This window comes from Acromyrmex echinatior, chromosome 9, assembly GCF_024713525.1.
Source record: "Acromyrmex echinatior isolate Ae372 chromosome 9, ASM2471352v2, whole genome shotgun sequence".
Lineage (NCBI taxonomy): Eukaryota > Metazoa > Arthropoda > Insecta > Hymenoptera > Formicidae > Acromyrmex > Acromyrmex echinatior.
The window spans coordinates 172079-185638 of NC_141860.1; positions in this window are offsets into that span (position 1 = coordinate 172079).

The following is a 13560-nucleotide window of genomic DNA, read 5'->3' on the forward strand; positions in this document are numbered from 1 at the left end:
GCATGCTACCACTTATTTATCAATGCGCCATTTATGATGTTTTTACATTTTCTTCCCATCTATCATTTCCGTTATCTTGTCCACACAGGTCACTCTCTCATCCTTCCTAATCTGAAAGCTTACGCGCTGTTTCACCTCATATATCCATAGTAATTCTCCCATCAGCACCTCCATAGCTGCGATAGACACAGTTCTGCAGACATTCATACATACAGGGTCCATTATGAAAGTAATGCGCATGATTTAATTGTGACGCGAATATCCATCGCAGCGGGGTAAAATGGGTCGGGAAATGTGGTGGGGATTTGCCCTTCCAAGGCAGCCGGTCGCTAGTTTGCTCCGAGCAGTTTGAATGGAAAAACGTGCCTCCGCGTGAAGTGTGTTTTTCGACTTTGTAACACGGCGCGATGGAGCGTTCGCTTGAACAGCGATACGCCATCAAGTTTTGCGTGCGACTTGGAAAGAATGCAACCGAAACATTCCAGATGCTTCAAGAGGCCTTCAAGGACGACTGCATTTCAAGGTCACAATCCGGGAGGTGGCACAAGGCGTTCAAGGAGGGCCGGGAGGAGGTCGCCGACGAACCCTCCCCCCCCGTTCTGGACGCTCAACAACGGCCAGAACCGACGAAAACGTGAATCGTGTGTGCGAAGTTTTGCGTTCCGACCGTCGATTGAGCCAGTACATCGCTGACACCCTAAACATGTCCACATTTGCGGTACATGGGATCAAGCTCCACCATGACAATGCCCCCAGCCACACGGCCTTCATCATTGCCAACTACCTGGCCCGGAGCAACACCCCGGTGGTCCCCCAGCCCCCTTACAGTCCCGACTTGGCTCCGTGCGACTTTTTTTTGTTTCCCCGTCTGAAGAGAGAGCTGAAAGGGAAGCATTGGGAGTCCGTGGAAAACATCCAAAAGCATGTTACAACGTTCCTAAGAGACATTCCCGTCGAGGAGTTTCAGCGTGCCTTCCAGGCGTGGCAGACACGTCTCCGCAAGTGTATTGATTCAGGGGAAGAGTATTTTGAAGAATTTTGAGCATTTGTACCGCTACGATCAATAAATCTATTTTTTCCAGAAAATGCGCATTATTTTTATAATGGACCCTGTACATACAAACTCACTCTCTCACACTGTTCAATCATCCTTCTAGCATATGCATATTCCATACACTCATGCCACGCAACCGCACCATACATCACACATGCTGTCAACAATGCTTTATATATCATTCGTACGGTTCTTCCCCTCAATCCTCATTCTTTTCTCATAACTCTTCTTAGCCTACTCAATACATTCATACCCTTCCATACAATCCTTTAACATGCACACCGAAGCCCATCCGCTTACTCATACTGACACCCAAATATTATATCTCACTAACAAACGTTTTCTCACTAGTCAACATTTTTCCACTTACTCTTACAACTGAACATCAGCTCTTTGCAAACTTCCCTTTTAACATCATACCCACTGTCTTCCTTTTCGGTACTTTTATTCCCACATTCTCTCCTCATTCAGATACCATTCTCATCTATTCTGTCCCTTTCATTTCCAGTTCCCTTTTATTCGATCCCTCAACTAATATGAGCACATCATCCGCCTATGCCAACACATCACACCCATTCTCGAGCATATCATTCAACAGATCATTCATCATAAAATTCCAAACCGTGGGCCCACAAATTAATCCTTGGACACGCTTTTTTTACATCCTTCCACACAATATCATTCTCGTCACACATACCTTTCTATCTCTAAAATAACTTATTCATATTGCTAAATCATCACATTCAATCTCACGCATTCTATCTAGCACAGCTGTTCATTCAACGTTGTCAAACGCGCCCTGAAAGTCCACAAATATACCTATTACATACTTCTTTCCTGACTCATTCACACTCCTCTTTAAATGCACCCACACATCGTCCACACTCTTTCCTCGTATGAAACCGTACTGTCTCTCATTTACTTATACGTACTTGCAATCTCTCAATCGTCATCAGTTCCAATACCTTTTCTAAAACGGATATAGTAGGCATATCGGCCAATACGACCTGGGATCCGTCCTTACTTTCTCCGGGGACTTTAGTAAGATCATCACTCCTTTTTCCAATCACTCGGGAACACACCCCCTTCGCAGACACTCATACAGCATTTTCATATTTCGGTACAGCCATCCAGACTCTCTTAACTATTTCCGCAGTCACTCCATCCATTCCAGGCGCTCTTCCACTAGGCATACTCCGCACAGCCCGCTCAATCTCATCCCATTCAAACTCTTTGCTATCATCCGAACTCGCACTCGACACATTCTCACCGCATCGCACTCTCAGGAAAGAACTCATTCAACAAAACATTCATAGTCTCATTCCAACCGTCATCCTTCCATCTACACTCATCGCACTCATTACATCCGTCTTCTTCTTTCCCCTACAGACCTTGTACTTCACTCCCCACGAATCCGTATTCCCTTCCTTGCCAACAAACTCCAATCATTTTCCTTCTGCTGCTTAATCCGACTCTTATACTTTCACGCAATGACTATACCTCGTATATAGGTCTTTCGCTTCTTCCTTCCCTTTTCTCTTTGTCCTCTGATACATTCTCCTTTTCTTCCTTACCTCCTTTATCTTTCGCTCCAGCTCAACCGTCCACCATCTCACTCTCCCGTATACCTTGTCTGTCTTCCAAAGATCACGTCATTAACATCCCTAATCCAATCCATCAATTTCTCAATCTTCTCTTCCAACTCTAATTCAGCAAATTCATCCATACTTATCTCACCCGCTCTCTTCTCAATCATTCTTACATACTCACTCCAATCAACATTACTCTTTCTCTTCCATCTAAGCATACTATCTTTCAATTCACACTTATCTTTTCATTCTATGACATACCAATCATTATTACATTGTGATCACTTACATATCAATCATTCTCAATTCTCCATCCACACTCTAAACCCATCCATTCGTCATTACCCAAACTCACGTCAATGTCACTCTCACCTGCAGGCCCACTGTACGTATACTCTTCACTCGGTACATTCAACACATGCATTTCGCATTCAGCTATAAATTCATTAATTTTCTCACCTCTCAATTCACTCACTCTACTTTTACCCACATACTTGCTGAACCATGCATCCGACACAGCGTTCCCATCTATACACATCAAAAGGGGCTTCGCATTCACAACTTTCCTCATATATTCAATCATACACAGTGCGACAAATATGTTCCCGGACAGGGCCTGAAAATCATAATTGAAACAACAATATGCATATTTGTTGGTTTTATTATTCAAAATATTCTCCTCTGGCTTCAATACACTTGTTACAGCGATTCAATAGTGATTCAAATGCATGTTCTAGCTCAGTTTGCGGAATTGCCTCTAGTGCCTGTGTAGAAACTGATGGTCGGAATGTCATCAAAAAAGCGTCCTTTCAATTTCAATTTCAATTTTGGAATAATGAGAAGTCGCAGGGGGCCAAATCAGGTGAATACGGTGGATGGTTTAACACAGAGACACGATTTCGAGCCAAACATTGACGGACAATTTAATCACTGCTCTTTGTTATATTAAAATTTCTACCTCGACCAAAATCTTATTTAACATGAACTGTCATATCTTCGTTATGTCAATCAAAATGAATGAAACTTTGACAGATGATAGCAAAATGTTCAACCTTTAAAATGCATGTTTGAACGCACAGATGTCGCCACTGGTTGCTGAGATGTGGTTCGTGTCCGGGAATATATTTGTCGCACTGTATAGGTTCCACAGGCATACTAAACTGACAATACACAAAGCACATATCCATCTCACAACTTTCCATTCTCATCCACACACACACATTCCATGCTCTTCCATACAACCTGCCACACTCATCACATTAACCATGTCATCATTCACTACGATTGTCATTTTGCCACCTCCATCTCTCATATCATATACACGCGCATTTTATTTGGCAATCCACACACACACACACACACACACACACACACCCATTCGACACATATGGCTCTTGCAATGCCAACACATTCACACCTTTTTCCCTCACTACATTCCTCAAATCACACATCACACCATAAGCATTCTGACAGTTCAATTGCAGTACATAGTTTATTCCCTTATTAGCTATTATCGATACGTTGTTTCATACGTTTCAACACTCTCACATACTCCGGACACTCTCTCGCCAGTACAGAATAATCTGCAGGCCACCCTGTCCGCAAGCAGTGTCTCCAACATTCCTTCTTTTTGCATTCCTTCGCCATGTGACCTTTCTCACACATTCTACATATCTTTCCCACATTGCACTCTTTACTCATATGCCCATATCCATAACACGAGTAGCATCGAAGCACACTTTCATACACTTTAACCTTGAAAGCATACTAGTTTATCACATACACTCTTACTCACCTCCATCACAACATTCCCTAGGGCCGCATCCTTCTTTCCACCCCTATTCTCACGCTCTTCAAACTCACTCTTTGACATTTCCTTCAAATTCCTCGCATACATTTCACCCCTCCCCCCCAACATTTTCTCACCTATTTCATTCGGGACGTCAAACATTATTACCTTCGGACCAATCTTTCGAGGCAACTGAACTCAAACCTGCACATACCGCTTACCTTCACACAGAGCCTTTCTCTCTTTTTCACTCGCAGTCTCAATCACCACACCATTCCTCGTCTTCCATACCACTTTCACCCGTACATTCATATTCGGTTTTACATACTTCATCAGATTCTCCTTCATCTGTCACTACTCATATTCTCATCCACACCCTTTATCACCACAGCATAACTTTTTCTCAGGCACTCTCGCATCAAGATTAAATTTCTCTCTTAAATATTATAATAAATATATATTTCTCACTCGGTTGATTCACATCCACCACTCGCAGACACACCTATCTTTTCATAGCCAAGACACCTTTCAATCTCTCATTTTTACATAAATTTATTTCACACATTCATCTGTCTCATTCTCACTACAGTCATCCCCACTTCCAATCCTTCTCTTCCTCTTCTTAATCATTCTCACACTTTCGTTTTATCCTCTCCATCGCACTGAAGACCGATTGACAACACCACCTTACGTACACGCCTTCTTCACCCTTCTTTTCTTCAATTTTTTTGGATTTTTTTCATCTTCTTGTTATTATTATTGGTTTTGTATTTTCGGAATCACTTATTTGGTTCTCACGAGCAAAGACGAAATTTATATCCCCCCCCCCCGGGTGACGCCCTTTCCGGGGGGGAAGGCTTGATACAACAGAGGGTGCCAGGTTCCCTGAGGTCGGCCGCTTTCGACTTCCCCCAGCCATACACTCATCGTCACGCACTTAACTTAAGTTAGGAGGCATTTTTTAAGAGGTTGCCTTCCTCGCGACCCAGGCGATTAAGCCAAGATCCCCGGCCTAGCGAAACATGAGCCCTAGGTTACGGTGTGATCTGCCAGGGGTGATGACATTCCCAGATCAGTGTACACCCGCACAACTCCAAGGGGAAGGTGGGCGTACATTGCGCTCTTAGACCCTGTCCAAGGACGAGGAGCCCCCTCACCACGACAAGGTGGCGCACCACGAGGAGGAATAGGGACAGAGGGAATCTCGTTAATCCATTCATGGGCGTCACTAATTAGATGACGAGGCATTTGGCTATTTTCTGCGCAGCTTTTTCTGCCGCGGATTTTCCACCTTTGTGTCTGGCACGGTCTTCAGTAACAACAGAGTTACGACTATCGAAGCACTGACGAGTTTTACCAATGGTGCTCCCTGTTTGCACGTAACTTCCAACAAACATGAGATACCATTCAATCCCCCCCCCCCCGCTTCCTTGCTCAATTCGTACTATCTAGACTCTCGATTCAAGTTACAAAACCAGTCAGGAAACTTTTTTTTGGGAATGGGAAAAATTAGTACTAACAAAGTCCTCGTTGAGGAAAGCGGGTATCAGCCGAACTAATGCGATGTTCATTACCGGGGAAAACCTTGTGGAAGTTCCCGCTCGAAGATCATACTCGATCATACTCCATAAAGGCATGTCCTCGCTCTACCGCCGTAGCCCTTTTTCTTATGTTATTTGGCCTTACTTGGAGGCCTTATTCGCACTCTCAGCCACTTAATAATAATAGTAAATAAATAAATAAAAAATAAATAAATAATAAATATGACCACACTTATGCATGCTCACATGACAGTCTTATAAGCCGAGGTTTCCCTCTTTGTCATTTGATAAAATTGGTCGTAACAAGATGTAAAAGTTCCGTCTGTCCAACTTTTAAATGTAATTCATAAAAGGACTGCTTGGTACGGATGGATGTATCGGGTCCACCGTCCGAACACACATAGATGTACACAAATTAAATAAATAAATATATAAACAAATAAATATATAAATATCACCTAGCTATGTCTGTCCGTAGTGCGTCGATTGGCTGAGAGGTTATGGATCGAAAGATTTTATTCGGAGGATCTGGGGCCTCCGCCTGCGAGAGGCGTCATAATCCATGAACATATGGTATTGCTCTATAAAATTACACAGCACTATCATTGCTATCGTGATGAGCGTCTTACAATCTGTTATATTGAGTTTCGCTAAGTTTCTGACCGAGGCCTTGGGCATTCCCACCACAATTGGTAGGACTTCTGCAGCGCTCGCTCCCAAATCACATTACAGGCAGCAGTCGGCTATATTTTTGGATCTTGTCTTTGTATCCCTATGAGCAAGAGTAGTAAAGCAAAGCGGGTTCTAACCCATGAGGCTAGAAGGGAGCGGGGGTACTCATAGGTGCGGAGGATACTCGTAACGCGGGGAAAGAGGGAGGAAAGTCCCGGCGCAATTGATATTACGTAAATATAGGATTCCGGTCCTTATTTTTTGTCATCACCCGCCGCTCTCTCTCTCCAAAAATGCATCGGTAATAAAGGCTTGTTAGAGAAAGATAGAGCGCGCGACGGAGCGTGTAACGTGCTATGAGTGAAGAAAGAATGGAAGAATCAATAGAGTACAAGTTTCTTTTTTTTATGACAATTTTTTCAATACAGTTTTTCCTGGTCCGTCGAGGCAAAGGGAAAAAGAAAATACATGTGTAATAATGCGAACAAAAATTTTTTATTCACATCTTATTACACTGGTTTTTGTTATATTAAAAACTAAAGCTAATAGTTCGCAATCGACGAGCTGATGTCCATTGAAGATGTCGCTATCACGTATAATGTTCTCAGATGCGATGTTGGAGAATCGCGTATACTTGGTATCTATCGTATCGAGTTCAAGCTAATCATTCAAACGTTACATCGATACACCCGTTAAAGTCAAACATAGGCGTAGCGTCGTTTCGGTCATCGTAATGCGTACGGATGAAGAATCGAGATATACGAGCGTAGCATCGCTTATAAAATTATCCTTCTATTCGTTTCGAAACATCTTGTAAATATTCCCTCGCTGCTCGTAGAGGCTTTTCCACGTTTCGAGAGACAGCGATAGTTCACATCAGCGATAATCTCCAAGGGCGACCTCCACGTAACTTGATAGGCCAACGTTGATTCCAATTTCCAAAAATTTGTAGCTCTATTCATTAGATCGTAACGTCTGCTCAGTAAACGCACAGCACGATGCTACTGTGTACATAATGTTAAAAAACGTATCTTTTATGTATAGAACATTGAAACTTACATGTTATATTCCTTCTTCACATCGTACGATGCTCTCTTTAGCGAAGTACATTTTTTCAGCCGTTCGTACAAGCGGATATCGCAAAACTAATTGCATCCGCGTATATTGTGACGTATATAGTAATACTTCTGGAATCGATGAGAGAAGGTAGGTCCTCCCCTTCTTTCCAAGAATTTTGAACGTGTCGCAACACGTTTTATTACGTATTTTCTTTGTCACGAATTTATACATACATTTTATACGTACGTTCATACATATGTTTATACGTACGTTTATACAAACTCGCTCCGCTCCGTTCAATACGAGTATCTCACGCTCGCTGTCGCTGTCGCACGTGCAATCTGACGGTGATCTCCTCTCCGCGAAAATCGAACAATCGTCCGTTCTGGTCGACGACGCGTATCGTTAGATCCGTATCGTATGCTCCGTGCCGTGATCGGCAGGTAAATGATCTGCGCCGACCTCTCCGATATCTTATATCCTGGTGGCACGCTTGGCGAAAATTCGTGTATCGTGTGCGCGCTTTTGCCGTTGCTGTACACGCCCGCGACCATGTTACACTCTACACGGATAATGTTTACGTTCATTATGTTGATCGATTAGTGCCATCTTCGCGGTCGCAGTATACGCTTCGACAAGAATCCCAACAGCGATCCAATGCTGTTGGCTTTGCCAAAGTTTATTCTGTATGCATATCTAATCTCGCATCTCATCGTGTTGTAGTTTGCGCGGAGCGTAATTGGGTATTCTCCACCCTCATCATTATCATCATCAATGTCATTGTTGTTGTTGTTGTTTTTGTTGTTGTTATTCACCACGCACTACTTTCAAGTGCGTCGCGGTACGAACATTTCCATAAAATCATACGTTTCAAAAATTCATTTATGTCTCGCACTTCGTACGAACCCTCGGGAATTATAATTTCTGCGTCGTCTTTGCGAAAATAAAATTTATTGTTCGATTCATTTACATTCGGTATCGTGTGATAAGTCTCAAAAATCGCCAAACCGAGCTCGTAATCGCCGTCACTCAAATCTATGAAAGGAAAGTAATTTGCCACGAGGACGGTGCTCTTCTCGCTCAACGTAAGTGTCAGCGACATGACGGAAAAAGCGTTCGACTAATACTGAGATTTTACAGCACCTCGTCGAGCTTTTTAAATTCACGCACGTCTATCTCGTTTGTAGAAACCGCAGACACATCTGTCCGCAGAAGCTCTAATCGTATGTCTGATGAGGACGTGCGATTGAATTCTATCATCGTAGCATCGTTCCCGAAATATCGCACCAGTTCTTTGGGCGGTCGAAGATTATCGAAACTGTCAAAGTATATGACGTTGTTCCTCTTCGCGTACGGTACCCAGTAAGTACCAGACCCCGTGGCATCGTCCAGATTCACAACTTTCGTTTCAGCGCGCGCCGCTCGTCGATAAAGCGTTACGCATGAAAACTCTAAAGTACGCGTATACGTCTCGCGAGCACGTCCAATTGCACGTTGCATCTGAGAGCATTTTTATCGTCTCTTTAGTGTTTTTTTTTCTTCGCTGCTACACCCTGTCCGCATTCATGTTTGTGCGGAGCGAGATACAGTCCGCGGCCCTGTTTCATCGCGTGGTCGTGACGTTGCAGCTCCTCGAGCTGACGCGCGGCTTTGTGTTTACCGTTCTCGCCACGCTGGCCACTCCGCCAATCAAGAACCTGAGTGCGCCCAACATTGACAGAAAAAGTAACGCATTATCTCGTTTTACCGTTGGAAGTATCCGCTTTTTCGTTATCTTTTTCCTCGTTGTCGTCTTCTTCTTCGATTTCATGTCCATGCCGATCTTGGTCCTAGCTTTCATCGCTGTCCAAACAGCAACAGCGGCAGCTCTCAGAGCCGAATCTCTCGCGATGATGCGTTTCCGCGCCTTCTCGGTGAGTACCTTGTATGCCGCGTGTCTATCGATGAGATCGTTGCTCCGAGAATATGCAATATCACATTCTCGGCACGCCGCGTCCAGCGGATTTATGCCCGCGTCACCTCTGACTAATCGCTTCATAAGCCGAGTGCTCGGGCCGCAAAACTGGTAGCCCGGAATATGTAACTCGAAAGGAAGCAGGTTTATCGCTCGATTCAACAGACTGTCGTCCGACGCTGACATTCGCTACAGTCCTTTATCTTAGGTGCGGGACCGTCGATATGCCACGGCTGATTGTAGTGCTCGTCGCAGCTCGACGATACGTTCGAACCTCCGAATCTGTCTTCACGTATTCAGGAAGCTTGTCCCACGCGTAGTCGATATAATCACCGTATACGCGTAAGAGTACGGCCTTCGGTATATACTGCAGCTATTCGGCGTTCAAGTCCTGAAGTTGAAAGGATGATACAGCGCGAGATACATTTTGCTACTGTGCGACTCGTAAATTCGCGCGCCTTTAAATAGTCGTTCGCGTAGCCTTTAATGTGAGCATGAAATTCGTGCTGCAACCACTGTCGATATGCGTCATGAACTGCGACGCGACATCGTGAATGATGGAAGGCAGAGAAAAGCAAGTACGATGAAATGCTGCCGAGTACTATCATTTGCGATCAGTTGCGGCCCATCGAATTGTAATAAAACTAACGTTCTCATAAGCTTACTCGAGAGTCCGAACGACGTACGTTTCGAAAATGTGTATGTCTATTCGAAATCGTTGCAACAGCCAAAGTATTGATATCTCGAAAATTTGTTTACGTCTATCAACGAAATCGGCTACTTTACGTTTTCCAACAGCGATGTCGTTCTATCGAGCGAGGCGCATCCAAATTCTATTTTTATCTTTGAGGACATGACATGCGACAAGCAGGATGCGGTGAGAGAATACTTTTCGATGGATCGCCACGCGAACGTGACTGTTTCTATCTCTGTCTGACGTACGCGAGGATACCTAAACATCTGATACGCGACAACTGCTGACAACCTGATGCAATGACATTGAACAACAACACGATCGATTACGTGCACTGGAATGATCCCAACAAGCTGGTGGGTCGTCTACGATTACTCGACACTTCGCATCGAGTCAACAACACGACAATGAGATGCTGTCGATTATTGAAGAACTTCGTGAAGTTGATCTTATTATAAATTAAATCGTGTATCCATGAAATGATTCAGTCGAGTAACATTAGCGAGAAAAAATATATTATTTTCTTATATCCAGTGTATTACGTGTCGAATCATGAAAAAGAAATCTGAGAAAAAGAGAGAGAAAATTAGTCTCCGAGAGACGTCGACTCGTCGAGGAATTGCACGTTCCTGCGAGAAGAAATTTTCCGCGAAGGCGCGTCATAGTCCGGGGATACGACGATCTGTGGCAGACTGATGTCGTTGAGATGCGCCCGTACTCGAGCTTCAAGAGGCCACCACTATATACTCACCGTCGTCGATGTGTTGAGCAAATACGCGTACCACTCAAGAGCATGGGTGGAAGCGAGACGGCTAATGCTATCGCTAAGATCGTTCGAGAGAGTAGATGTCCGAAAAATTTACAAACGGATGTGGGGAAAGAGTTTTACAACGCTGATGTGCAGAAAATCTTGAAAAAGCACGATGTTAATCACTATTCTACGCATTCGACGTTGAAAGTGTCAGTGGTCGAACGATTCAATCGCACGCTCAAGAACGACATATGGAAGATATTTACGCTCAACGGCAATTATAAATGGGTCGATGACCCGCGTCTCCTGTCAGATTACAACGCGCGCAAGCATCGCACCATCGGCATGCGACCTGCCGAAATAACTCCCGCGATCGCCGAAAGACTCTTGGACACGGTACAGAGCGATAAAGATCGCAGGTCCTGCAAAATTCAAAGTAGGCGATTCGGTACGTGAGCAAGTACAAGACGATTTTTGAGAAAGGTTACACGCCAAATTGGACCACCGAGGTATTAACGATCGTTAAGGTGCAGCGTACCAATCTTGTAACCTATTTACTCGAGGATTATCGCGGAAAATCCGTCGCTGGAGCGTTCTACGAGTACGAGTTGCATCGCGCTACTCATCCGGACGTGTATCTCGTAGAGAAAGTACTGCGCAGGAAGGGAAACAAGGTGTACGTCAAGTGGCTGGGATTCGATGGATCGCACAATTCATGGATACACAAAAACAATGTTATTTGGTGAAATTTTGATTCATATATTTTATTTCTATAAAAAATATATCAATATAAGTATATAAACGTATATTTTTATTACTTCCCATTCATCTTCGTTTTGCAGTGTACAGATGTAAAATACGTATATAAATGTACGATACATGAAAATAATAGTAATACATAATAAATGGTACTACATAAAACGTAATAGTAATACTTACATAAATGTAAAAAAATGCATTATGTGTAAATTATAATGATAATAGTACATAATAGTAATATGTATACTGTATGAAAATATTTAAAAATGTAGAAAAAACATAATAGTAATATAAATGTTGACACACACACACACACACACACACACATATATTACATAACGTCTCCGTCGAGTCCGATACGACATATCGTTTGTCATCGTATGGACTCAGAGCGATTTTCGATTCGGATATCGTGTACACATCGTGCAGTTTAGATCGTATACACGATTGACGACGAGTCATTCCGATCTCTTCGTTCAAACACCGCGTGTAATTGTCGAACGTTATCGTTTGCGCTACGACGTTACTCTTTACGCTTTTCGCTCTTTTAGTTTCTCTCTTGCCGTCCACCCTCACCGCGTACATCTTCGCTCTGAGACCAACGAATTCAGTCATTATCACACCGTTATTTTCGTCCTTCATCAGACAGGGTACTTTTTTGTTCGCGAGAGGCATACCATACGCGTTGTCCATCGGATAATCGCTCGTGTCGAATCTAGCGATATCGCGTTTCATAGTCTCGTAAACGTCCTCGCACTCGACGCTACATAATACAAGACTATATAATACACCGACACTGTCCGTGTCGGTGTACATAATTTTACGTTTGTCGCGAAACAGTGGTAACATATACTCGTGATGAAATTCGTACAAGTAGATTTTCGATATGTCGAGTATACACATACCCACGTAAATCGGCTTGTTGAACTTCACCTCGAGTTTGCGCAATTCGACGGCGATCAAATTTTCCGCAAAAATGCTATGGCTGTGGAAATTCGGTTTCGCGATCATTGTCTCCGCGCTGTACCGTCCGTCCCATTTTGTTAATAATTTTACGTCAACGTGATTGCACACATTCTCCATAGTTTTACGAATATCGCGTTGTTCATTAATTTATATAAATTTTTCTCGAAATTGTTTTTAGCGAAATCGTTTTAGAGTTCTGAAATTTGTATTGAATTCAATATAATCGCGAAGCCATGGAGATTGCGCGAATTGTAGTACTCGATGAATCTTTGTTACACGAAGACCGTGACGAGTACATTGCTGCAGGTTGCGGTAGTGGATGACGTAACACTGTTTATCGTACAGCCCTCGCGCTTGCCGGGCAGCTTATCGCGTGTCGGACAGAACGGCAAGTCAGTGTGCAGATCGTGTAGATGTTGTAGATACTCGAGATCGACTTCGAGAATGTAACCGATGGATGAATCCAGAATGATCGCGCTCACGTTAAAATTCGCAGCGTCTTCGACCCATCGAAATTCGACGTATGGCAATGGTTGACACATTGCCCATCTATATAAATTGTTAACATTGTAGTACATCAAGTATGATGACGGTTTCGATGAGTGGTACGAACGCATGTACTTGTTATTAGCCTGTGCGTATCTACCGGAACATTGACTGAGACCACCGCGTATACCGCGCTCGATGAACATGATCATATCGATGTCGGTGAGTAACTCGAATCTTATACGC